This window comes from Pristiophorus japonicus, unplaced genomic scaffold (genome assembly GCF_044704955.1).
Source record: "Pristiophorus japonicus isolate sPriJap1 unplaced genomic scaffold, sPriJap1.hap1 HAP1_SCAFFOLD_532, whole genome shotgun sequence".
In the NCBI taxonomy this organism is placed as follows: domain Eukaryota; kingdom Metazoa; phylum Chordata; class Chondrichthyes; family Pristiophoridae; genus Pristiophorus; species Pristiophorus japonicus.
Window position 1 is genome coordinate 253256 of NW_027254439.1, and position 26207 is coordinate 279462.

The 26207-nt window shown below is 45.9% G+C and overlaps 2 pseudogenes; one reads left to right on the plus strand and one right to left on the minus strand.

Annotated features, from left to right (window-relative positions):
* LOC139254086 (zinc finger protein 420-like) overlaps window positions 1-19549 on the plus strand; it is a 31662-nt pseudogene extending 12113 nt beyond the window's left edge.
* The window catches only part of LOC139254082 (zinc finger protein 239-like), a 42492-nt pseudogene continuing 18006 nt past the window's right edge, over window positions 1722-26207 (minus strand).

Consider the following 26207-nt stretch of genomic DNA (forward strand, 5'->3'; position numbering starts at 1 on the left):
CTCATCTTTCGTTTAGGCACTTTACAGCCTTCTGGACTCAACATCGAGTTCAAAAATTTCAGAGCCAACCTTTGGCTTTCTTTCCGGGCACCCACCCCTCCCCCCGCCCCCTGCCCCCCGCTCAGCCTGTTTCTTTTTGTCCTCCTTGTCTCTAATGGCAGTTGGTCATTATCCTGCCATTCACACCCTATCTTGACTAGTGTTTTTCTAACTCCTGGCATTGCCATTTGAATTTGGGCCATCATCCATTCTGTTTCTCTAATCTCTCCTGTTTTCCAACCTATCACAGGCCTTCCCTTTTTTCTTTCTTCCCCTCCTCCTTTCAGTGCTTGTTAAGAGTCTGTTCTTTCCAAACACTCTCCAGTTCTGATGAAGGGTCATCGACCCGAGACTCTGCTTTCTCGCCACAGATGCTGCCTGACCTGCTGAGATAGCCAGTATTTTGTTTTTATTCCAGATTTCAGCATCTGCAGTATTTTACTTTAGGATTACGTAGGATATACGGCACAGAAACATACCATTCAGCCCAACCAGTTCATGCCGGCATTTACACTCCACTCGAGCCTCCTCCTGTCTTTCCTCATCTAACTCTATCAGCACAATCCTCTATTCCCTGTTCCCTCATATGCTTGTCTAGCCTCCCCTTAAATGCATCTATACTATTCACTTCAACGACTCCCTGTGCTCGTGAATTCCACATTCTCACTACTCTCTGGGTAAAGAAGTTTCTTCTGAATTCCCTATTTGATTTCTTGGTGACTATCTTATATTGATGGTCTCTAATTATGCTCTTTCCCATAAGTGGAAACACTCTCTCTGTATTTAGTCTATCAAAATCATTCATAATGTTAAAGCCCTCTATTAGGTCACCACTCAGCCGTCTTTTTTCAAGAGAAAAGAGACCCAGCTTGTCTATCCTTTCCTGATAGGTATACACTCTCATTTCTGGTATCATACTTGTAAATCTTCTTTGCACCCTCTGTGTTCTAACCAAGGTTTGATGTAAGCTTAGCATAACTTCACTATTTTTCCATTCTATAACAATTCAATTTTATAATAATTGATCCCAATAATTGGGCATTACCCAATATGGTAGTCTCTGGATACGGCATAGTCCAGAGACACAAGTCTACATTTTCTTCAACATACATCAACAACGTTAGAAGCACATAAAAAACACTGTGGCCTTCCTGTGGCAAGCACAAACCACTGGTCTTTAGTCTTTTCTTATCCTAATGTAATATTTTGAATCTAAACATTCTATGATGAAAAAATCCAAGTTCCCTCACCGCTCTCATCTTCCATTCACTTCAATTGACAGATTGTACCAGTAAGGATTTGGAAGATATTTACAACAGATTCTAGATGTTCTTAGAGTTGGGATCATTCTCTATTTTGCCTATTCGAGGAGTTAGATAACAGACTTTCTCCTGTGCAGATAGAACTGGGTTTTGTGATCCTAGGCTTGTTACTGAGACCTTCCCTGGATACCAAGGCTAGGAGAGGCACACTGGAAGGTATGGGGAGCTGGAACTTGTCCATAAGAGTAACCAAAGGTATGAGAACTGAAATAATCTAGTTAGGAAGGAGAAAAGGCCCCAAAATGGAGCAGTCGGTAACAGGACAACAATTTGTCTCCTCTCATCATGGAGACATCAAATATCAACAGACTGTTATTTGAAATATCAAAATATTAAACTCCAGCCCAGTTATAGGGGTTATTAATATCAGCAGAAACAAAATCCACTGTCAGAATGAAGATGATTCAGTCGGGATGAGATTAACAGCAGCAATAACAGCAGAATGTAACCCTTGCAATCACTTGTGAACTTGTTGGTGTCTCAGCAGGTAGGGTGACTGAGCAAATCCCTTTCCACACTTAGAGCAGGTAAATAACTTCTCCCCAGTCTGAATTCACTGGTGAATCAGCAGGTTGGATAACTGAGTGAATAACTTCCCACACTCAGAGCAGGTGAACAGCCTCTCCCGGTGTGAACTCACTGATGTTTCAGCAGGTGGGATGATTGAGTGAATCCCTTCTCACACACGGAGCATATGAACGGCCTCTCCCCAGTGTGCACTCGCTGGTGTTTCCGCAGGTCAGATGACTGAGTGAATCCCTTCCCACACTCAGAGCAAGTGCACGGTCTCTCCCCAGTGTGAACTCGCTGGTGATTTAGAAGGTGGGATGAAGAATTGAATCCCTTCCCACACTCAAAGCAGGTGAACGGCTTCTCCCCAGTGTGAACTCGCTGGTGTATCAGCAGATTGGATGATTTAGTGAATTCCTTCCCACACTCAGAGCAGGTGAATGGCCTCTCTCCAGTGTGAACTCGCTGGTGTGTCAACAGGGTGGATGAACAAGTGAATCCCTTCCCACACTCAGCACAGATGAACGGCCTCTTCCCAGTGTGAACTCACTCGTGTATCAGGAGGTTGGATGAACAAGTGAATCCCTTCCCACACTCAGAGCAGGTGAACGGCCACTCCCCAGTGTGAATGCGCTGATGAATTTCCAGTTCAGATGGGTAATTGAATCCCTTCCCACAGTCCTCACATTTCCACGGATTCTCCATGGTGCGGGTGTCCTTGTGTCCCTCCAGGTTGGACGATCAGTTGAAGCCTCGTCCACACACAGAACGCATGTATGGTTTCTCCCCGCTATGAATGGTGTGATGTTTTTCAGGCTGTGTAACTGGTTAAAGCTCTTTTCAGTCAGTGCACTGGAACACTCTCAGTCGGGCGTGTGCGTAGCAATGCTTTTCCAGTCACAATGATGTTTGAAATCTTTTCCCACAGACAGAACAAACAATTCTCCTTCCACAGTCAAAGGCCGATAAAATTCAGGTCCTGAGGAATCGAGAGACTCTGTCAGATCTTGACGTGATGTTTGGTTTGAGTTTCCCGTCTGTAAATCTCCCCTTCTAATACTTTGTAAAAGGAGATGACAAAACTCATCACTGTAAGTAAAGGACAGAAATTCAGAACAGACCATTCTAATTTCTATGTATCATTCTTTCCTGTTTCTCTAAACCTGTAAATCACCATCCCACACATTGTCCCTCCTCCCTGTGCTGAAATCCAAACACATCGCACAGCTCAAGACTGTTTATCCTGCACCAACTCTGGCTGGGTTCAGTGCTACAATCACTGGTTCCCCTAACTCTCCACCCCTGAAGATGCTGACTCTGGCTGGGTTCCGTTCTACACTCACTGGTTCCCCTCACTGTCCACCCCTGAAATTGCTGACTCTGGCTGGGTGCAGTTCTACACTCACTGGTTCCCTCCCTCTCTCCCCTGGAAATGCTAACCTTGGCTGGCTTCAATTCTGCATGAACTGAATCCCCTCCCTCTCCTCCCGTGAAGGTATTGACTCTGGCTGGGTTCAGTTCTACACTCACTGGTTCCCCTCACTTCCACCCCTGAAATTACACTAAGCAACTAGAAGAGAAGTGCCAGTGAATTAACTGGAAGAGAAGTGGCAGTGAATTTCAGTTCTATACTCACTGGTTTCCTTCTCTTTCCTCCCCGAACGGTGGCTAGGTTCAGTTCCACATTCACTGGGACGCTGAAGCCCTGCCTACTAATGGTCCCTGTACAAACATGGCCGCATATGCGCTCTGCTACTCAGTGCATCACTATGGTGGTGCAGAAACCTTCCGCTGTGCTTTACAAAGATGGCGGCCGTCAGCCTGGGCCTGTCACCAGGAATAAATCCCCGGAGCTGCTAACGCGGGACCTGGAAGTTCTTAGTCAGGGTTTGCGGCCTGTACCAGGTCTTCATGAAGCATAACCGCCGTGTGAGCTACTCACCTGCGTCTCCGGCTCTTCCCGTTTCCATTCTTCGTCCGGCATGCTCCAAAAACCACCTGGTCCTGTGCCTGTGCAGTGCGAATAGGGCACATTCTCCCCCGCGGGCTATGCTGGGTCACAGTCCCGCCATTGAAAACCCCAGTTAGTGAATGGGAATTGATTTTCTGTGATCTGATTGAGTGAAAATTTATAAATCATACACAAAAAACCCCAAGTGAACGGGCACTCTGCCACGGGTCAGTTCTGGATGTGATTAATAACCCCTCCAGCCACTAGCGTCTCAGCAGGTGGGGTGAATTTATTTCCATACAGTGGATATTGAAACAGCTTCTCTCCAGTATCAGTGCGGTGATCGTGCATCAGCTGCTTTGAACTTTGAAAGTTTTTCTCACACAGAGTATTTAAAGCAAATGTTCTCAATGTGGATAATCTGGAGTGTAAACAGTTGGGACAACGGAGTGACTACCTTCCCACATGTGAAATATCTAAACGGTCTCTTCCCGGTGTGACTCTGTTGGTGTGTCAGCAAATGGGTGTAGTCGATTGCATCGTTTTCCACGTACAGAGCAGTGAATGGATTCTGCTCATTATGAACATGCCAGAGTGTCATTTGGTGAGATGAGCGAGTGAATCTCTTTCCACACTCAGCTGATAAACGGCCTCTCCCTGATGTGTTATCACCTCAGACGGGCAACTGAATCCGGATCCAGTCCCCACATTTACACTATTGATTCTTCAGGTTGAATCTGTCAAATTTTGACGTAATGTTTGTTTTGAGCTTCCCTGCTGCAGATCCTCCCCTTCTAATACCCTGCAAATGGTGGTTACAAAAGTTGTTACTTTAAATACAGGATGGAAATTCAGAACAGACAATTCTGGATTCTATAAAACATTCTTTCCCCTCCTGTTCCTGATGTCTTTTCTGTGGGAAATGTAGAGGTGTGAAAAAAGGCAGCAGATCGGACTCAGGCCAGAACGAAGATTCCTCGAATGAACAATTCATAAGGTTGTTTTGCGATTTACCTGTATGAGGTTAAAAAACAACAAATGAAAAAGGAGGTATTTAGTGACACAGGCGTTGTTAATAGTGGTTTGTAATTCTAATCACTATCTCATAAGCCTAACATTGTAACCCGAACCCCAGCTTCTGACACCAGCCTCAAAACCCATCCTTAACCCCAGCCACTGAACACTAATCCTATCCCCAACCAAGGATTATTGACAGGGCTCAATTGAGCCAAAGACCTGATAAAGGAAATGTTTGAACCAATTATCATGTTTAAAGAAATAGTGCAATGTATGTTAGTAACAAGAGATTAAACCAACGAAACCTTCAAAATTAGTAATGAGAATGACAAATATCATACATTTCAAAGGCAATTACATGCAATATGTGTGGAGAACTTTTACAAATCCGGATACAAAAAGTGTTAAATGATACAGATAATAACAGATTTCAAATCTGATACAAGAAGGTACTATAAAGGAATTTCAGATGAGTGTAAAGTGAGACATAACAGTTCAGACTATGTCTCCTACAAGCCGTGTTCTCAAACAGAACAGGCTTGGGATTTGATATGGTTGAAGGCGAACGAGAGGAGAACTGAAATAATGTAGAGTAAGAAAAGGCCCAAAATGTAACAGTTGGTAACAGAACATCAATTAGTCTCCTCTTATCATGGAGAAATCAAATATTTTTACCGCACTATGTATTTGGAACACATTCAACATTTATACAGAATATTAATCATCAGTCTAGTATTTTGGGTTATTAAGATCAGTAGAAACAAACCATAACTGCCAGAATGAACATGGTTCAGTGCTCAGTGCAATCACAGTAAATCCTGTTCAATTCACTAATGTGGCCTTTCAATGGCAGAGTTTTTAACCCAGCAAAATCCTGAGGGACGGGATAAATCTTCACTTAGAAAGACACGGATTAATCAAGGACAGTCAGCATGGATTTGTTAAGGGGAAGTCATGTCTGACTAGCTTGATTGAATTTTTTTGAGGAGGTCACCAGGAGTGCCGATGAAGGTAAAGCGTATGATATAGTGTATATGGATTTTAGCAAAGCTTTTAAAAAGGTCCCACATGGCAGACTGGTCACAACAGTAAAAGCCCATGGAATCCAGTGCAAAGTGGCAAATTGGATCCAAAATTGGCTCAGAGGCAGGGAGCAAAGGATAATGGTTGATGGATGTTTTTGCGACTGGAAGGATGTTTCTAGTGGGGTTCTGCAGGGCTCAGTACTAGGATCCTTGCTTTTTGTGATATACATCAATGATCTAGACTTGAATATAGGGGGTATGATTAAGAAGTTTGCAGGTGACACTAAAATCGGCTGTGTGGTTGATAATGAAGAAGAAAGCTGTGGACAGCAAGAAGATATCAATCAACTGGGCAGGTGGGCAGAACAGTGGCAAATGGAATTTAATCCAGAGAAGTGTGAGGTAACGCATTTGGGGAGGGCTAACAAGGAAAGGGAATATACATCAAATGGTAGGATACTGAGAAGTGTCGAGGAACAAAGGGATCTTAGAATTGTACAAAACATTGGTATTAGAGATTCATAAATAAATATTCAATTTTTAGTCATTGACCAAATTAATCTTACCCATGATTATCTGTGGGCATTGGAATGTTAGGCGCTTCTTGAATGTATGCAGAACTCAGTTTTAACTAGTTTCAAATAACAAACTAACACAAGCTGAGAGCCAAGCTCACATTATTATAATAACAAAGTATTAATTGGAGTCAGCTTCATCAAAGCTAACAGTTTGAATACAGGAGCCTAAATAAGACAGGTTCCGAGGAGATGAACAAATTTATAAACAAGATAACATGGACAAGCAGGCATTGATGGGGAAATTACTGGAGACAGGAGTGGCCACATGCTAGCTCTGGTTTTGAATGCCAATGGTATTTTGACCACGAGAACCAATTAAACAAGGTAATTTTGTTGAAGACCATATATGGACACTGGCCCAATTAACTTTTGATAATAAATTGGTTAAAACATCGATACGCAAATAAATGCCTGAGCACAGCTCCATGTTCCCCTCCAAGTCACACACCATCCTGATTTGGAAGCATATCGCCATTCCTTCATTGTTGCTGGGTCAAAATCCTGGAACTCCCTCCCTAACAGCACTGTGGGAGTACAATCACCACACAGACTGCTGCGGTTCAAGAAGGTGGCTCACCACCATCTTCTCAAGGGCAATTAGTGATCGGCAATAAATGCTGACCTTGCCAGCGACGCCCACATCCCGTGAACAAATAAAAAAACAGGAGAAAGCCATGCATCCCCTGAGCCTGACACATAGGAAGAGGAGCACGCCAATCAGCTCCTCGAAGCAGTGTTATGGGAACAGGAGTCAGCCATTCAGCCACTCCCATGTGCCACACAGGAAGAAACCAAGACCATTCAGCCCATCGAGCTTGTAACATGGGATCAGCAGTAGCTCATTCAGCCTATTGACCCTGTTTGATAGGGACAGGATGATGCCTTTAGCCCCTCGAACCAGATACAAGAAACACAAGCAATAGGAGCAAGAGTAGGCTACTTGGCCCCTCGAGCCTGCTCCACCATTTAATAAGATCATGGCTGATCTGATCATGGACTCAGCTCCACTTCCCTGCCCGCTCCCCATATCCCTTTCTTCCCTTATCGCTATAATATCTGTCAATCTCCACCTTAAATTTATTCAATGGCCCAGCCTCCACAGCTCTCTGGGGCAGAGAATTCCACAGATTTACAACCCTCTGAGAGAAAAAATTTCTCCTCATCTCAGATTTAAATGGGCAGCCCCTTATTCTAAGACTATGTCCCCTAGTTTTAGTTTTCCTTATGTGGGAAGATCCTCTCTGCACCCACCTTGTCGAGCCCCCTCATTATCTTATGTTTCAATAAGATCACTTCTCATTCTTCTGAACTCCAATGTGTATAGTCTCAACCTACTCAACCTATCCTGATAAGTCAAACCTTCATCTCCGGAATCAACCTAGTGAACCTTCTCTGAACAGCTGCCAATGCAAGTATATCCTTCCTTAAATACGGAGGCCAAAACTGTACGCAATACTCCAGGTGTGGCCTCACCAATACCCTGTACAGTTGTAGCAGGACTTCTCTGCTTTTATTCCCTTGCAATAAAGGCCAACATTCCATTTGCCTCCCTCATTACTTGCTGTACCATCAAACTAACTTTTTGTGTTTCATGCACAAGGACCCCCAGGTCTCTCTGTACTGCAGCACTTTGCAATTTTCTCCATTTAAATTATAATTTGCTTTTCTATTATTTCTGCCAAAGTGGATAACCTCACATGTTCTCATGTTATACTCCATCTGCCAAATTTTTGCCCAATCACTTAGCCTGTCTATATCCCTTTACAGATTTTTTGTGTCCTCCTCACAATTTGCTTTCCCACCCATCTTTTTATCATCAGCAAACTTGGCTACATTATACTCGGTCCCTTCATCAAAGTTATTAATATAGATTGTAAATAGTTGAGGACTCAGCACCGATCCCTGCGGCACCCCACTTGTCACTGCTTGCCAACCAGAAAATGACCCATTTATCCCGATTCTGTTTTCTGATAGTTAACCAATCGTCTATCAATGCGAATATATTACCCCCAACCCTGTGAGCTTTTCTCTTGTGCAGTAAACTTTTATGTGGCACCTTAGCGAATGCCTTCTGGAAATCCAAATACATCACATCCACTGGTTTCCCCCTTATCCACCCTGCTCCTTACATCCTCAAAGAACTCCAGCAAATTTATCAAACATGATTTCCCTTTCATAAAACCATGCTGACTCTGCTTGATTGAATTATACTTTTCCAAATGTCCCGCTACTGCTTCCTTAATAATGGACTCCAGCATTTTCCCAACGACGGATGTTAGGCTAACTGGTCTATAGTTTCCTGCTTTTTTTCTGCCTCCTTTTTTAAATAGAGGCATTACATTTGCAGTTTTCCAATCTGCTGGGACTGCGGCAGAATCCATGGAATTTTGGTAGATTACAACCAATACATCCACTATCTCTGCAGCCACTTCTCTAAAGACCCTAGCATGTAAGGCATCAGGTCCAAGGGACTTGTCCGCCTTTAGTCACTGATTATATCTCTGTCTTTCTCCCTTTCTCATTGACTCACTCTCTCTCTCATTGTCTCCATCTCTCATTGACTGCCTGTCTCTCTCTCATTGTCTCTGTCTCTCTCTCTCTGTCTCTTTGTCTCACTCTCTCTGTCTCACTCTCTCTCTCACTCTATCTCTCTCTCTTTCTCTGTCTTGCCCTCTCTGTCTCGCTCTCTCTCTCTGTCTGTCTCCCTCTCTCTCTCTCTGTCTGTCTCGCTCTCTCTCTCTGTCTGTCTGTCTGTCTGTCTCTCTCTCTCTCTCTCTGTCTTGCTCTCTCTGTCTTGTTTCCTCTCTGTCTCGATCTCTCTATGTCTCGCTCTCTCCCATCCTTGCTCCAACACTCATCCTTTATCCTGTCTGCGATGCAGCTGAAGAAGATGTTTCAGGGACAATGTCCTAACAAGGAATTTGATTTGAAACCGGAGGATGTTGACTGCTCGGATGTGGGCTCTCCGCTAGAATGAAAGTGACCGAGCGTGTCAGCCAGTGCCCGTGATCCCGTCTCCATGTGTGTGACAGTCTCGCACAATTCTGGCTCTGCCTCACCGTCGCCTTGTTTAACCCAAGAAAACGTTCAGCAAAGGGTTAATCTCCAACTCGACGTGTGCTATTCTTGTATCGCGATTGATTCCTCTTCACACTGCAAGGGCGTGGGAGCTTTGAGCATTTGCTGTGGGAAATACCATCACATTTTTAAGTAGTGACCACTGGATTGCTGAACTGAGACTGACCACCTAGCTCTGGCCTGTTTCAACATGAGGTGACCTCCTGCTCAATGAGGGAATGTCAGGAAAGACCTACCATTGTGCAGAGGCTTCTGAGCTTCAGGGAGCTATCAGCGCTGATAATGGGTGCAAGGGCAACAGATAGTCCTGGCAAAAGGAGAACCTCTGGGTAGATATCATCATTTTAATTAGGGTTTCTCTAGAGTGGGAAGAATTAGTTGGATAAGACGATGATGTAAAGGAGTTATACCGAGCTCATGAGCCCAGTGTAAATAAGCAAGGGCACCAGCTTTATTAACCAAAGTTGGTAAGGGGCGGGTCCAGTGAGATTCTCCTGATACGGAGTTTTATTCCGGAGGAAGTGGAAAGCCAAAGGTGGAGACCTGCAGAGGTGAGCACAACATGGTCAGGACAGTTGTAGCTTCCAGTGATGGACATTTGGACAAGGAAACCTGCAGCTTAGAAAGTGGCAGATGAGAATGAGGATTTGGATTACAAGGGTTTGTAGGGTCTGAATACTGAGCCCAGAACTGTAATGCCTTTGAGCTCCTGACCATTGGGTGTGTATTTTGAGTGTATTTTGAAGTGCTACTGCATGATCTGTACGCTCAATAAATCATCGAATGCTTAATCTGAACGTTTCAAGAAGCTTATTGATCTTGGAGGAATGGCTAGATCACCTGATCAGGAAAAGTCGATGTTTTTCCGGTAAGGAATGCTCGCTGTCAAATGATTGGATCCCTGGGAGTATGTCAGTATTAAAAGGTGGTCCCCGAAAGTGTGTCAATATTTACAGGGGATCCCCGAGAGTGCGTCAGACTGATAAATCCCCAGGGCCTGATAGTCTGCATCCCAGAGTATTTAAAGAAGTGGCCCTAGAAATAGTGGATGCATTGGTGGTCATTTTCAACATTCTATAGACTCTGGAACAGTTCCAATGGATTGGAGGGTAGCTAATGTAACCCCACTTTTTAAAAAAGGAGGGAGAGAAAACAAGGAACTTTAGACCGGTTAGCATGACATCGGTGGCGGGGAAAATTGTTGGAATCAATCATTAAAGATGTAATAGCAGCGCATTTGGAAAGTAGTGACAGGATCGGTCCAAGTCAGCATGGATTTATGAAAGGGAATATATCTAATGAACTGGCCTCAACAACATTCCGTGGTAGAGAATTCCACAGGTTCACAATTCTCTGAGTGAAGAAGTTTCTCCTCATCTTGGTCCGAAATGGCTTACACCTTATCCTTAGACTGTGACCTCTGGTTCTGGACTTCCCCAACATTGGGAATATTCTTCCTGCAACTAACATGTCCAATCCCATCAGAATGTTATAAGTTTCTATGAGATCCCCTCTCATTCTTCTAAATTCCAGTGAATATAAGCCTAGTCAATCCAGACTTTCTTCTATGTCAGTCCTGCCATCCCGGGAATCAGTCTGGTGAACCTTCGCTGCACTCCCTCAATAGCAAGAATGTCCTTCCTCAGATTAGGAGACCAAAACTGCACACAATACTCAAGGTGTGGTCTCACCAAGGCCCTGTACAACTGCAGTAAGACCTCCTAGCTCCTATACTCAAATCCCCTCGCTATGAAGGCCAGTATGCCATTTGCCTTCTTTACTGCCTGCTGCTACTGCATGCCTACCTTCAATGATTGATGTACCATGACACCCAGATCTCATTGCACCTCCCCTTTTACTAATCTGTCACCATTACGATAATAATCTGCCTTCCTGTTTTTGCAACCAAAGTGGATAACCTCACAATCTACGTTATACTGCATCTGCCATGCATTTGCCCATTCACCTAACCTGTCCAAGTCCCCCTGCAGCCTCATAGCATCCTCCTCGAAGCCCGCAGTGCCACCCAGCTTAGTGACATCTGCAAACCTGGAGATATTACATTCAATTCCTTTGTCTAAATCTTTAATGTATATTGTAAATAGCTGGGGTCCCAGCACTGAACCCTGCGGCACCCCACTAGTCACTGTCTGCCATTCTGAAAAGGACCCATTTATTCCTACTCTTTGCTTCCTGTCTGCCAACCAGTTCTCTATCCACATCAATACATTACCCCCAATACCATGTGCCTTAATTTTGCATACTAATCTGTTGTGTGGGAACTTGTCAAAAGCCTTTTGAAAGTCCAAATACACCACATCCACTGGTTCTCCCTTGTCCACTTTACTAGTTACATCCTCAAAAAATTCTAGAAGGTTTGTCAAGCATGATTTCCTTTTCATAAATCCATGCTGACTTGGACCGATACAGGGGATCCTCAAGGAATGTATCAGTGTCTACAAGGGGTGTCCCAGGGAGTTTGTCTGTATTTACAGGGGATCCCCGGGAGTGTGTCAGTTTTTAGTGAGAGTTCCCGGCAGTGTGTCAGTGTTTACAGCGAGAACCCAGGAGTGGGTCAGTAATAACAGGGGATCCAAGTGAGTGTGCCCATATTTGCAAGGACCGCCAATCGTGTGTCTGTATTTACAGGGGTTCCCTGGGAGTGTGTCAGTGTTTACAAGGGGTCCCCGGGGAGTGTGTCAGTGTTTACAGGAGGTCCCCACAAGAGTGTCTGTATAAACAGGGGGTCCATGGGAGTGTCTGTGTTTACACGGGGTCCCAAGGGGTATGTCGGTATTTTCAGTGGGTCCCTGGGAATGTGCCAGTTTTTGCAGGGTGTCCCCGGGGAGTGTGTAAGTATCACAGGGAGTCCCCGGGAGTGTGTCAGTATTTCCAGGGAGTTCCTGTGGAGTGTGTTGGTCTTTACAGGGAGTCCCTGGGGAGTGTGTCGGTATTTACTTACTTGGTGACTGAGGTGAACTCACCCCAGATGTTGGGGGAACCCTCTACTGGCTGTGAGCCTGGGCTGGGCACAAGGAAACGGGAGTGACATCGAGCCTGATATCTGTAAAAGATCAGATAGAGACTGGTGTCACAGAGGAGTCAGCAATACATGTCTTCCTTCAACTAACTCCCGGTGTTCTCCAATAATGCTCCAAGATCTCCTTATCGAGACAATGACCCCCACACTGAGATGTAGGGTTTTGCTGATGAGCTATTCGGCTGTGAGGGGCTTCACAACTAACCCTAAACACTGCCTCTCCCGTGTGCAGGCTCTATGCAAATGGTCCATTCACGCTTACCCCCTCAAGGGTCATAGAATCATAGAAATTTACAACATAGAAGGAATTAATTTTGCCACATCGTGTTCACGCAGGCCGACAAAGAGCTATTCAGCTAAATGTCATTTTTCAACTCTTGGTCCGTAGCCCTGTAGGTTACGGGACTTCAAGTGCACATCCAAGCATTTTTTAAATGTGGTGAGGGTTTCTGCCTCTACCACCCTTTCAGGCAGTGAGTTCCAGACCCCCTCCACCTGCTGGGTGAAGAAATTTCCCTGCAAATCCCCTCTAACCCTCATACCAATTACTGTAAATCTATGCCGAATGGTTGTTGACCCCTCTGCTAAGGGAAATAGCTCCATCCTATTCACTCTATCGAGGCCCCTCTTAATTTTATACACCGCAGAAAAGTCTCCCCTCAGCCTCCTTTGTTACAAAGAAAGCAAACCCAGCCTATCCAATCATTCCTCATAGCTAAAATTCTCCAGTCCAGGCAACGTCCGCTTAAATCTCCTCTGTACCCTCTCCAGTGCAATCACATCTTTCCTGTAATGTGGTGACCAGAACTGAGCGCAGTATTCTAGCTGTGGCTTAACTAGTGTTTTACACAGTTCAAGCATAACCTCCCTGCTCTTGAATTATTCGACCGTTGGATAGCGAGTAGGAGCTGCGATCCTGGCTGATTTTCAAACCCCTGCCCCCCCAGCGCAGGGACATCAAGCTCCAATCATGTCCCTATTCCTGCATACTAGCCAAGATCAGGTTAATTCAGCACTGGGTCGGGGATGGAGGCTGGGCCTTCCCTGCGAGCGCTGTGTGGACAGGTTCCAGGCGTACCCTCTCCTTCCCCTCCGCCAGTACGTGCGTTGCTGTCTTGCTGGGCTGAGGGGGCGGGGTCAGGGTGACCCGAGCGGGCAAACCTTTGTTTGGTCAGGGGTGGTGACCTTTCTGCCAGGCGGAGGCAGGAGTGGGACGGAACCTCCGATCCATCCTGTAGCCCGCGGCCTCGATCTGTCCCGCTTTTTATTGTTCTGATTGCAAGCATAGAAAGATCCCGCAATCAGAGCGCGCCCTCAGCTCCATTTACCCGCCCTCTCACAACATGGCACAGCACAGAAACAGGCCATTCGGCCCAACCGGTCTCTGCTAATTGCGGCCTTCGCCCCTTAACTCAGCACAGACCAGAAGTGAAACTGTGAGGCCTCCCCAGGTCGGTCAGCACCATGCTATACTGGGCTCGAAATGGGGGCGGGGTTGGGACTGAAGGGGATGGTATTAACAAGGAGTTGCATCCCTGTCACCCCTCCCCCTCTATCCCCCTCCCCCTGTGGCCTCGCCCCTGTAGCTCCTCCCCGTAACTCCTCCTCCTGTAGCCCCTCCCCCTATAGCCCGGCCCTGAAACCCCTCACCCTGTAACCCCTCCCCTCCATCCCCCTCCCCCTGTAACCACTCCTCCTGTAACCCCTCCCTTCTATCCCACTCCCCCTGTAACCCCTCCTCCTGTAGCCCCTCCCCCTGTGGCCCCGCCCACCAGCGGAACCCACAGAGGCGCCTCTCTCCCGCTACGACGTTGTCCCCCGGCTCAGCCTCGCTGTCGCCCCTGGCAAACCCCACCTCCGGCGTCTGTGCGTCACGTCCGCTCGGCGGCTGGCGAACCTGACGCGTCGCCCCTGGCAACTGTGGAGAGACCTTTAAAAACCGCGATTAATTCATGAAAAGTTTGCAGCAGTCAATTTATTTTCATGATACCATTCTCCGTTTTAGCATTTTATTATAAAATCAACAAATGCCAGGTTGCTTTTCTATTTTAAACATCGCCGCCTTTCTGTGACGTCAGGAGGTCGTCTCACTGGGGGAGCCCAGTGCGCAGGCGTGGGCTGTATGTGGAGCATGCGCAGTGTAACTTTGATCAGAGGGGACGCGGGCTGTGAGCGGGTGGAGGTCTGACATGTAGTTTGAAGTCGAATTTGAATCAGCGGGCGCAGGGGAGCAACGTGCTCGACAGGTGGGCTTTATAAACACCTGCTGCAGGTCGCCAACCCGGACTAAGAAACAACAGGTCTCGAATTTGCAGCTCTGGGGCGTTTTCGCGGTAACAGGCCCAAACTGACGGTCGCCATCTTTGTAAAGGACAGCTGCAGGTTTCTGCGCCGCCATCGTGATTCACCGAGCAGTAGAGCGCATGCGTGGCCATCTTTGTGAAAGAACAATGTGTCGGCGGGGTTTCAGGATCCCAGCCAGAGTCAGCACCTTCAGGGAAGGGGAACCAGTGAGTGTAGAACTGAACCCAGCCAGAGTCAGCACCTTCAGGGGAGGGGAAGGGAGGAGAGGGAGGGGAACCAGTGTGTGTAGAACTGAACCCAGCCAGAGTCAGTACCTTCAGGGGAGGAGAGGAAGGGGAACCAGTGTGTGTAGAACTGAACCCAACCAGAGTCAGCACCTTCAGGGGAGGAGAGGGAGGGGGTCCAGTGAGTGTACAACTGAACACAGCCAGAATTGGTGGTGAAAACTGGTAGTGGAGGAGAAACACTCCAGAATTTAAGAAATAGGAGCAGGTGTAGACCATTTGGCCCCTCGAGCCTGCTCAGCTGTTCAATAAGATCATGGCTGATCTGATGATGGACTCAACTCCACTTCCCTGCCTGCTCTCCATAACCCTTTACTCCCTTATTGCTCAAAAATGTGTCTATCTCCACCTTAAATATATTCAATTACCCAGCCTCCACAGCTCTCTGGGGCACAGAATTCCACAGATTTACAACCCTCTGAGAGAATAAACGCCACCTCATCTCAGTTTTAAATAGGCGGCCCTTATTCTGAGACTGTGTCCCCTAGTTTTAGTTTCCCCTGTGAGTGGAAACATCCTCTCTGCATCCGCCTTGTCAAGCCCCCTCATTATCTTATACGTTTCGATAAGATCACCCCTCATTCTTCTAAACTCCAATGTGTATAGGCTCAACCTATGTTCATAATTTAACCGCCTCATCTCCGGAATTAATGTAGTGAACCTTCTATGAACAGCCTCCAATGCAAGGATATCCTTCCTTAAATACGGAGGCCAAAACTGTAAGTAGTACTCCAGGTGTGGCCTCACCAATACTCTGTACACTTGGTGCAGGACTTCTTTGCTTTTATACTCTATCCCCCTTGCAATAAACATCAACATTCCATTTGCCTTCCTGGTTACTTGCTGTACCTTCATACTATCTTTTTATGTTTCATGCACAAGGAATTCCAGGTTTCTCTGTACTGCAGCACTTTGCAATTTTTCTCCATTTAAATTATAATTTGCTTTTCTATTATTTCTGCCAAGGTGGATAACCTCACATTTTCCCACATTATACTCCATCTGCCAAATTTTTGCCCACTCACTTAGCCTGTCTATATCCCTTTGCAGATTTTTGTGTCCGCTTCACAATTTGCTGATCCACCCATCTTTGTATCATCAGCAACTTGGCTATATTACACTCGGTCCCTTCATCCAAGTCATTAATATAGATTGTAAATAGTTGGGGCCTAGCACTGATCCCTGCGGCACCCCACTAGTTACTGTTTGCCAATCGGAAAATGACCCATTTATCCGGACTCCGTTTTCTGTCAGTTAGCCAATCCTCTATCCATGCTAATATATTGCCCCTAACCCCATGAGCTTTTATCTTGTGCAGTGAGCTTTTATCTTGTGCAGTAACCTTTTACGTGGCCCCTTATCGAAGGCCTTCTAGAAATCCAAATACACCACATCCACTGGTTCCCCCTTATCCACCCTGCTCGTTATATCCTCAAAGAACTCCAGCAAATTTGTCAAACATGATTTCCCTTTCATAAAACTATGCTGACTCTGCTTGATTGAATCTTGCTTTTCCAAATGTCCCGCTACTGCTTCCTTAATAATGGACTCCAGCATTTTCCCAATGACAGATCTTAGGCTAACTGGTCTATAGTTTCTTGCTTTTGTCTGCCTCCTTTTTTAAATAGGGGTGTTACATTTGTGGTTTTCCAATCTGCTGGGACCGCGGCAGAATCCAGGGAATTTTGGTAGATTACAACCAATGCATCCACTATCTCTGGAGCCACTTCTCTTAAGACCCCAGGATGTAAGGCGTCAGGTCCAAGGGACTTGTTCACCTTTCGTCCCATTATTTTATCTAATACTGTTGGTGATGGTGATTGTATTAAGTTCCTCCCTACCTATAGTCCTTTGATTATCCCACTATTGGGATGTATTTAGTGTCTTCTGGCGTGAAGACTGATACAAAATATTTGTTCAACGTCGCTGCCATTTCCCTGTTCTCCAATTTAATACCATCCCTTATTTGCTTAGTTAGCCACGGATGGTTATCCCTTCTCTTGCAGTCTTTCCTTCTCATTGGGATATATTTTAGTTGCGAGTTATGAAATATCTCCTTAAATGTCTGCCATTGCTCACCAATCGTCCCATTCTTTAGTCTATTTTCCTCGTCCACTTTAGCCAACTCTGCTCTCATACCTTTGTAGTCCCCTTTATTTAAGCTTCGGACCCTGGTTTGAGAACCAACTTTCTCACCCTCCAACTGAATTTGAAATTCAACATATTATGGTCACTCATTCCTCGAGAATCTTTTACTACGAGATCATTTATTAATCCTGCCTCATTACACAGTACTAGTTCTAAGATAGCTCACTCCCTGGTTGGTTCCGCAATGTACTGTTCAAGGAAACTATCCCGGATTCACTCTTCCTCAAGGCTTCCCTGACCAATTTGCTTCGTCCAATCAATATGAAGGTTAAAATCACCCATAATTATTGCCATTCCTTTATTACAAGCTTCCATTATTTCTTGATTTATATTCCGACCAACAGTGTAGCTACTGTTAGGGGGCCTATGGACTAAGCACACCGGCAACTTTTTCCCCTTATTATTCCTTATCTCCACCCAAACTGTTTCAACATCTTGATCCTCTGAGCCAATATCGTTTCTCAGTAATGCACTGATCCCATCCTTTATTAACAGTGCTAGCCCACCTCCTTTTCCTTCCGAAATGTGTGATGGGTTTGGATTTCAGCACAGCAGGAGGATCAATGTGTGGGACAGGGATTTACAGCTTTGGAAGAACAAGAGAGGAAAGAAAGTTCCATGGAAACTAGATTTGTCTATTCTGAATTTCTGTCTTGTACTGACAGTGATGAGTTTTGTTATCTCCTTTTACAGGAGGGGAGATTTTCAGACCATACATCGTGTCAAGATCTGACGGAGTCAATCATTTCATCAGGACCTGAATATCATTGGGCTTTGAAAGTGGAAGGAGAAATGCTTGTCTGTTCTGTCTGTGGGAATAGATTTCAAATATCTGTGTGACTGGAAAGTATCGAGACTAACACACTCGAGTGAATGTTCCAGTGCACTGCCTGTGGAAAGAGCTTTAACCAGTTACACAGCCTGAAAAAACATCGCACCATTCAAACGATGGAGAAACTGTAAATGTGTGCGTGGGCGAGGCTTCAACTGATTGTCCAACCATGGAGAGTCACAAGGATACCCGCACCATGGAGAAACCGTGGAAATGTGGTGATTGTGGGAAGGTATTCAGATCACCGTCTGAGCTGGAAATTCATCGACGCAATTACACTGGGGAGAGGCCGTTCACCTGCCTTGTGTGTGGGAAAGGATTCACTCGGTCATCCCAACTTGTAACTCACCAGCGAGTTCACACTGGGGAGAGGCCATTCACCTGCTCTGAGTGTGGGAAGGGTTTCACTGATTCATCCAACCTTGTAACTCACCAGCGAGTTCACACTGGGGAGAGGCCGTTCACCTGCTCTGAATGTGGGAAGGGATTCATTACATCATCGCACCTTGTAACTCACCAGCGAGTTCACACTGGGGAGAGGCCGTTCACCTGCTCTGAGTGTGGGAAGGGATTCACTCAGTCATGCGAACTGCTGAAACACCAGCGAGTTCACACTGGGGAGAGACCATTCACCTGCTCTGAGTGTGGAAAGGGATTCACTTGTTCATCCCAGCTTGTAGCTCACCAGCGAGTTCACACTGGGGAGAGGCCATTCACCTGCTCTGAGTGTGGGAAGCGATTCACTCAGTCATCCAACCTGATGAGACACCAGCAATTTCACACTGGGGAGAGGCCGTTCACCTGCTCTGAGTGTGGGAAGCGATTCACTCAGTCATCCACCCTGCTGACACACCAGCGAGTTCACACTGGGGAGAGGCCGTTCACCTGCTCTGAGTGTGGGAAGCGATTCGCTCGGTCATACAACCTGCTGACACACCAGCGAGTTCACAAGTGACTGCAGGGGTTGGAATCTGCTGTTATTGCTGCTGTTAATCACATCTCGACTGAACCATGTCCATTCTGACATTTGGGGTTTGTTTCTGCTGATAACCCTATAACTGGGCTGGACTTTAATATTCTGGATATATTGCTGATGGTGTTCTCGGGGCTGCAATGTCCATTTTAAGAAACGCTGTGTGTTATCTTTCCTCTTAATTCAGCGACTCTCAACAGAAATTTAGTGTGTAATAAAATTATGAACTTTTATTTTAATCCTCAATTGATCTTTGGTTCAAAATCTACAATAGTGTGTGAAAGTTTCCACTGAATAAAATCTCCAATTACAAAGAGCTTGCTAACAATTCTTACTGACTTGCACATTACACACAGTGGCCCCTCCATTATCCACCAGAAAGAAGGGCAGTGGGAATTGGTGGGGAATCAGTGTCCCCAAATATTGCCCTTCCCGTCTGGTGTAGCAATCCCCTCGGCACAGGAATGGAGACAAGTCCAGACCAAACCGGTGTGCAGTACTCCAGGTGTGGTCTTACCAATGCCCTGTACAGTTGTAGCAGGACTTCCCTACTTTTACACTCCATCCTCCTTGCAGTAAAGGCCAGCATTCCATTTGCCTTCCTGATTACTTACTGTACCTGCTAACCTTTTGAGTTTCATGTAAAAGAACCCCCACATCCCTCTGTACTACAGCATTTTGTAATTGTTCCATTTAAATAATTTGCTTTTTTAGTTTTCCTACCAAAGGAGGTAACCTGACATTTTACCAAATTATAGTCCATCTGCCAGATTTTTGCTCACTCACTGAGCCTATCTATATCCCTTTGTAGATTATTTGCGTCCTCCTCACAACTTGCTTTCCTACCTATCTTTGTATCATCAGCAAATTTGGCTGCATTACACTCGGTCCCTTCATCCAAGTCATTAATATAAATTGTAAATAGTTGAGGCCCCAGCTCTGATCCCTGCGGCACCCCACTAGTTACAGTTTGCCAACCTGAGAATGACCCATTTATCCCAACTTTCTGTTAGTTAGCCAATCCTCTATTCACGCTAATATGTTACCCCTAGCCTCGTGAGCTTTTACCTTGTGCAGTAACCTTTTGTGTGGCACCTTATCGAATGCTTTCTGGAAATGCAAATATACGACATCAACTAGTTCCCCTTTATCTACTCTGCTTGTTACATCCCCAAATAACTCCAGCAAATTTGTCAAAAATGATTTCCCTTTCATAAAACCATGCGTGACTGCATTATGATTTTCTAAATGTCCTGCTGCTACTTCCTTAATGATGGACTCCAGTATTTTCCCAATGACAGATGGTAGGCTAACTGGTCTATAGTTTCCTGCCTTCTGATGCCCTCCTTTCTTGAATAAGGGTGTTATATTTACACTTTTACAGTCCGCTGGGACCTCTCCAGAATTCAGGGAATTTTCGTAGATTACAACCACTATCTCTGCAGCCACTTCTTTTAAAATCCTAGGATGCATGTCATCAGGTCCAGGGGACTTGTCCACTTTTAGTCCCATTAGTTTGCTTAGTACCTTATCTCTAGTGATAGTTTTAAGTTATTCCTCCCCGCTCCGCCACTGCAATAGTGCCTTGATTATCAACTGTTGGGATGTTTTTGGTGTCCTCTACCGTAAAGGCTGATACAAAATATTTGTTTAAAATCTCTGCCATTTCCAAGTTCCCCATTATTAATTCTCCAGTCTCGTCCTCTAAGGGACCAACATTTACTTTAATCGTTTTCTTTTTATATACATGTCGAAGCTCTTACTCTCTGTTTTTATATTTCTTGCTAGTTTGCTCTCATATGCTACCTTCTCTGTCTTTATCATATTTTTAGTTGCCCTTTGCTGGTTTATAAAAATTTCCCAAACCTCTGGGCTTCCACTGTCCTTCGCCACATTATATGCCTTTTTTTTCAATTTGATACCATCCTTTACTTCCTTAGTTAGCCAGGGATGGTTCATCCTTCTCTGAACATCTTTATTTCTCACGTGAATAAATCTTTGCTGAGAGTTATGAAATATCTCCTTAAATGTTTGCCACTGCGTTTCTACAGTCTTAACCTTTAACATATTTTCCCAGTCCACTTGGTGTCCGTGACGAGGGTTGGTTTATATCACATGGCAGGAGCTTGGTGTCAGACTGTGGGGTTGGTTCAACCTTCTTTGACCTGACCAAGGCCTTTGACATGGTCAACTGTGAGCGATTATCGAGTGTACTCTACAAATTCGGCTGTCTCAAAAATTTGTCACCATCCTCCGCTTGCTTCATGATAACTTGCAAGCCGTGATCCTGACCAATGGATCCACCACAGACCCAATTCATGTATGAACCGGGGTGAAGCAAGGCTGTGTCATTGCACCGACGCTCTTCTCGATCTTCCTTGCTGCAATACCACTTGTCACTATCAGTAAGTTTCCCGCTGGAGTGGAGATAATCTGTAGAACAAACAGGAAACTGTTCAACTTCCATCACCTTCAGACCAGATCCAAGGTCGTGCCATCCTCTGTCCTCGAATTACAATATGCAGATGACGCTTGCGTCTGCGTTCACTCGGAGGACGAACTCCAAACCATCATCAACACTTTCACCGTAGCGACTGAGAGCATAGGCCTTACACTAAACATCCGTAAAACAAAGGTGCTCTATCAACCTGCTCCTGCCACACAGCACTATCACCCCCCATCCCCCTCCCCCAATTATCAAAATCCATGCTGAGGCCTTGAACAATTAGGACCATTTTTCATACCTCGGGAGCCTACTGTTAACAAGGGCAGATTTTGATAACTAGGTCCAATACTACCTTCAGTGTGCCAGCACAGCCTTTGGTCGCCTAAGGAATAGAGTGTTTGAAGACCAGAACCTTAAAAGCGGCACAAAGCTCATGGTCTACAGAGCAGTAGTGATACCTGCCCTCATATGTGCTTCTCTGACATGGACTATACAGTAGGCACATCAAAGCACTGGAGAAGTACCATCAACATTGCCTGTGAAAGGTCCTGCAAATCCATTGCTAGGATAGGTGCATCAATGTCCTCGCACAGGCCAACATCCTCAGCATTGAAGCATTGACCACACTCGATCAGTTACAATGGATGGGCCACATTGTACATATGCCCGATACGAGACTCCCAAATCAAGCGCTCTACTTGGAGCTTTGACACGGCAAGCGAGCCCCAGGGGTGCAGAGGAAATGCTTCAAGGACACCCTCAAGGCCTCTTTGAAGAAGTTCAACATCCCCACCGACACCTGGGAATCCCTGCCACAAGATCACTGAAAAGGGAAGAGAATAGTCCGTGAGGGCATTGAACACTTTGAGTCTCATCACCAGGAGTAAGCAGAGACCAAGCGCATACGGCGGAAGGAGCAAACAACAACCCAAGTACTTCAACAAACCGACACTTCAACCAACGTACTTTCGACCACTGTCTGACCAACCTGCAACAGAGACTGGAGCTCCCGCATTGGACTTAACAGACAACTGAGATCTCATTTTTAATGTGGAAGCAAGTCATCCTCGACTCCAAGAGACTGTCTTTTATGATGATGGTTGGTTTATATCAGACAAGAGGGGATTGGTGTCAGTGACTGTGGGATTGGTTTATATCAGACAGGAGGAGATTGGTGTCAGTGACTGTGGGGTGGGTTTATATCAGACAGGAGGGGATTGGTGTCAGTGACTGTGGGGTTGGTTTATATCAGCCAGGAGGAGATTGGTGTCAGTGACTGTGGGGTGGGTTTATATCAGACAGGAGGAGATTGATGTCAGTGACTGTGGGGTGGGTTTATATCAGACAGGAGGAGATTGGTGTCAGTGACTGTGGGGTGGGTTTATATCAGACAGGAGGAGATTGGTGTCAGTGACTGTGGGGTGGGTTTATATCAGACGAGGAGATTGGTGTCAGTGACTGTGGGGTTGGTTTATATCAGTCAGGAGGAGATTGGTGTCATGGAATCATAGCAGTTTACAACACAGAAAGAGGCCATTTGGCCCATCGTGTCTGTGCGGCTGAAAAAGAGCTATCCAGCCTAATCCCACTTTGCAGCTCTTGGTCCGTAGCCCTGTAGGTTATGGCACTTCAAATGCATATCCAAGTAATTTTGTAAATGCAATGAGGGTTTCTGTCTCCAGCACTCTTTCAGGCAGTAAGTTCCAGACTCTGGAGGTTATGCTCGGACTGTGTAAAATACGAGTTAGGCCACAGGTAGAGTACTCGCACAGTTCTGGTCCCCACATTACAGGAACGATGTGATTGCACTGGAGAGGGTACAAAGGAGATTTACGAGGATGTTAACTGGACTGAAGAATTTGAGCTATGAAGAAAGTTTGGGTGGGCTGGTGTTGTTTTCTTTGGAAGAGAGGTGGCTGAGGGTAGACTTAATTGTGTACAAAATTATGAGGGTCCCAGATGGAGTGGATAAGAAGGACATATGAACATAAGACAAACAAATAGGAGCAGGAGTAAGCCATCTGGCTCCACGAGCCTGATCCACCATTCAATAAGATCATGGCTGATCTGATCTTGGCCTCAACTCCACTTCCCTGCCCACTCCCCATAACCCTTCACTCCCTTATCATTCAAAAATCTGTCTATCCCCACCTTAAATATATTCAATGACCCAGCCTCCACAGCTCTCTGGGGTAGAGAATTCCAAAGATTCACAAACCTCTGAGAGTGAAATTTTTCCTCATTTCTGTTTTAAATGGGCAACCCCTTATTCTGAAACTATGCCTCCTAATTCTAGATTCCCCCATGAGGGGAAACATCCTTTCTACATCAACCCTGTCAAGCCCACTCAGAATCTTACACGTTTCAATAAGATCACCTCTCATTCTTCTAAATTCCAATGAGTATAGGCCCAACCTGCTCAACCTATCTTCATATGACAACCCCTTCTTCTCCGAAATCAATCTCGTGAACCTTCTCTGAACTGACCTATTTCCCTTTACAGAGAGGTCAATAACCAGGGGGCACAGATTTAAAGTAATTGGTAGAAGCTTTAGAGGGGAGTTGAGGAGAAACTTTTCACACAGAGGGTGGTGGAGGTCTGGAACTCACAGCCTGAAAGGGTGGTAGATGCAGAAACCCTCACAACATTTGAAACATACTTAGATATGCACTGGAAGTGTCATAACCTACCAGGCTGTGGAGCAAGAGCTGGAAAGTGGGATCAGGCGGGATAGCTCTTTCTCAACTGGCACAAACACAGTGGGCTGAATGGCCTCCTTTTGTGCCATAAATTTCTCTGATTCTGTGGTAGTTGATATCTCCGACTATTGCTGCCTAATTCTCAAACGTTCCTACATATTTGCTTTTCTATCTCCCTCTGACTGTTTATAGTACACTCCCAACATTGTGATTGCTCCTTTTTTGTTTATCAATTCAACACATATGGCCTCATTTGATGATCCTTTTAACATATCATCTCTCATCACTGCTGTAACAACACCTCAGCTTATCTGCCTTATTCCCTAGTCTTTCTTGCATTGAAGTGTGTACATTAAGCACTGGTCCGGGAGGCGGGGGGGAGTTGGGGGGCGGGGGCTTGACATAAAGAACATAACAAATAGGAGCAGGAGCCTGCTTCGTCATTTAATACGATCATGGTTGATCCGATCATGGACTCAGGTCCACTTCCCTGCCCGCTCCCCATTACCCATTATTTCCTTATTGGTTAAGAAACTGTCTATTTCTGTCTTAAATTTATTCAATGACCCAACTTCCACAGCTCTCTGAGGGGGCGGGGCTTGTTGTCTGTCAGTCAAAAAAGTGCAGCACAAATAGTTCCATGGGTTAATAAACCCCGGGGGGGACGTGAGCTTCACACACACCGAGTGCGGGCCCAGGCCCGAGAGACAACACTCCACACCATCCGCTTCACACACATCCGGGCTCAGCCCCAGGCCCCGAATCACAGCCCGCAGGCCTCGTGTTTGCCCACTGGTTCCAGGCCCAGTCAGTGAGCACCCGGGGAAGCGGGCGCCACCTTAGTCAGGGCAGGGGAGCGGAGTCACCTTCCGCCATCTTGGTCAGGGCGGGGGAGCGGAGTTACCTTCCGCCATCTTGGTCAGGGCGGGTATCGCAGCGCATGCGCGGTCCTTTGGGCAGGGATAAGGGGTGGGCGGGGCTTCAGGCTGTCTGTCAGTTTGATTGGACACATGTTTATGCCCAGGTCAGTGGCCCCTGAAAGGGAGCCTTGTTGTGTTGATTGTTGTCTGGTGACTTTGGTCCAACCCGGGATCACCCTATTGGGCCAGCCCGGGCTCACCCTATTTGACCAGCCCAGGCTCACCCTATTGGGCCAGACCGGGCTCACCCTATTGGGCCAGCACAGGCTCACCCTATTGGGCCAGCTCAGGCTCACCCTATTGGGCCAGCCGGGCTCACCCGATTGGACCAGCACAATTTAGAAAGGCTTAAGTCACTGAAATAGACAGCTTTACAATCGCCGCACTGGACTGTCCCTTTAACTATAACTATGCAAAGAAAGGGGGAGTCCCTGCCCCTTTAAATATCTGACCCATTCCCCCAGGCAGTGGGAGGAGGAACAGTGCTCGGTCTCTTTATATCCTGACCCAGTAAGCACCGCCGGATGGGCTGCCGCAGGCTCCTAAAGTCCACAGAAAGTATAACACCTCGGATGTAGCAGAACAATGGAAAAGAGCACACACACTGTCTTTGCTATAATATATATATTTGTGTGTATGTGTGTAAACAAAACACATCATTTTTAATGTTTGCTAGTCAATTCCCCAGAGATAAATTATTCTCTTCAGCAATTCTTTTCCAGCATTGTATTTCCTTTTATGTAAAATGTAATTGCAGAGTGTTTAATACCTTTACCATTGATTGATAACCCATTGTCTTGTGTGTCTCTTGTTTAGAAAGTGATGTCACACTGACCATTCTGTTACCAAGGTGACCATATCTGTCCGCAGTATTCAGTGGGAAAGGGGATTAAATCACACCGAGGATAATGAGCAGCCCCCCCACCAGTCTCTGAGCTTTATTGTCCAGTGATCACCTCACCATCACACAGAAGCTCCTGAGATTTACCTCCGGTGTGTGATGATTGGTGCCAGTGATGGGAAAAGTGAAGCTGTACCTA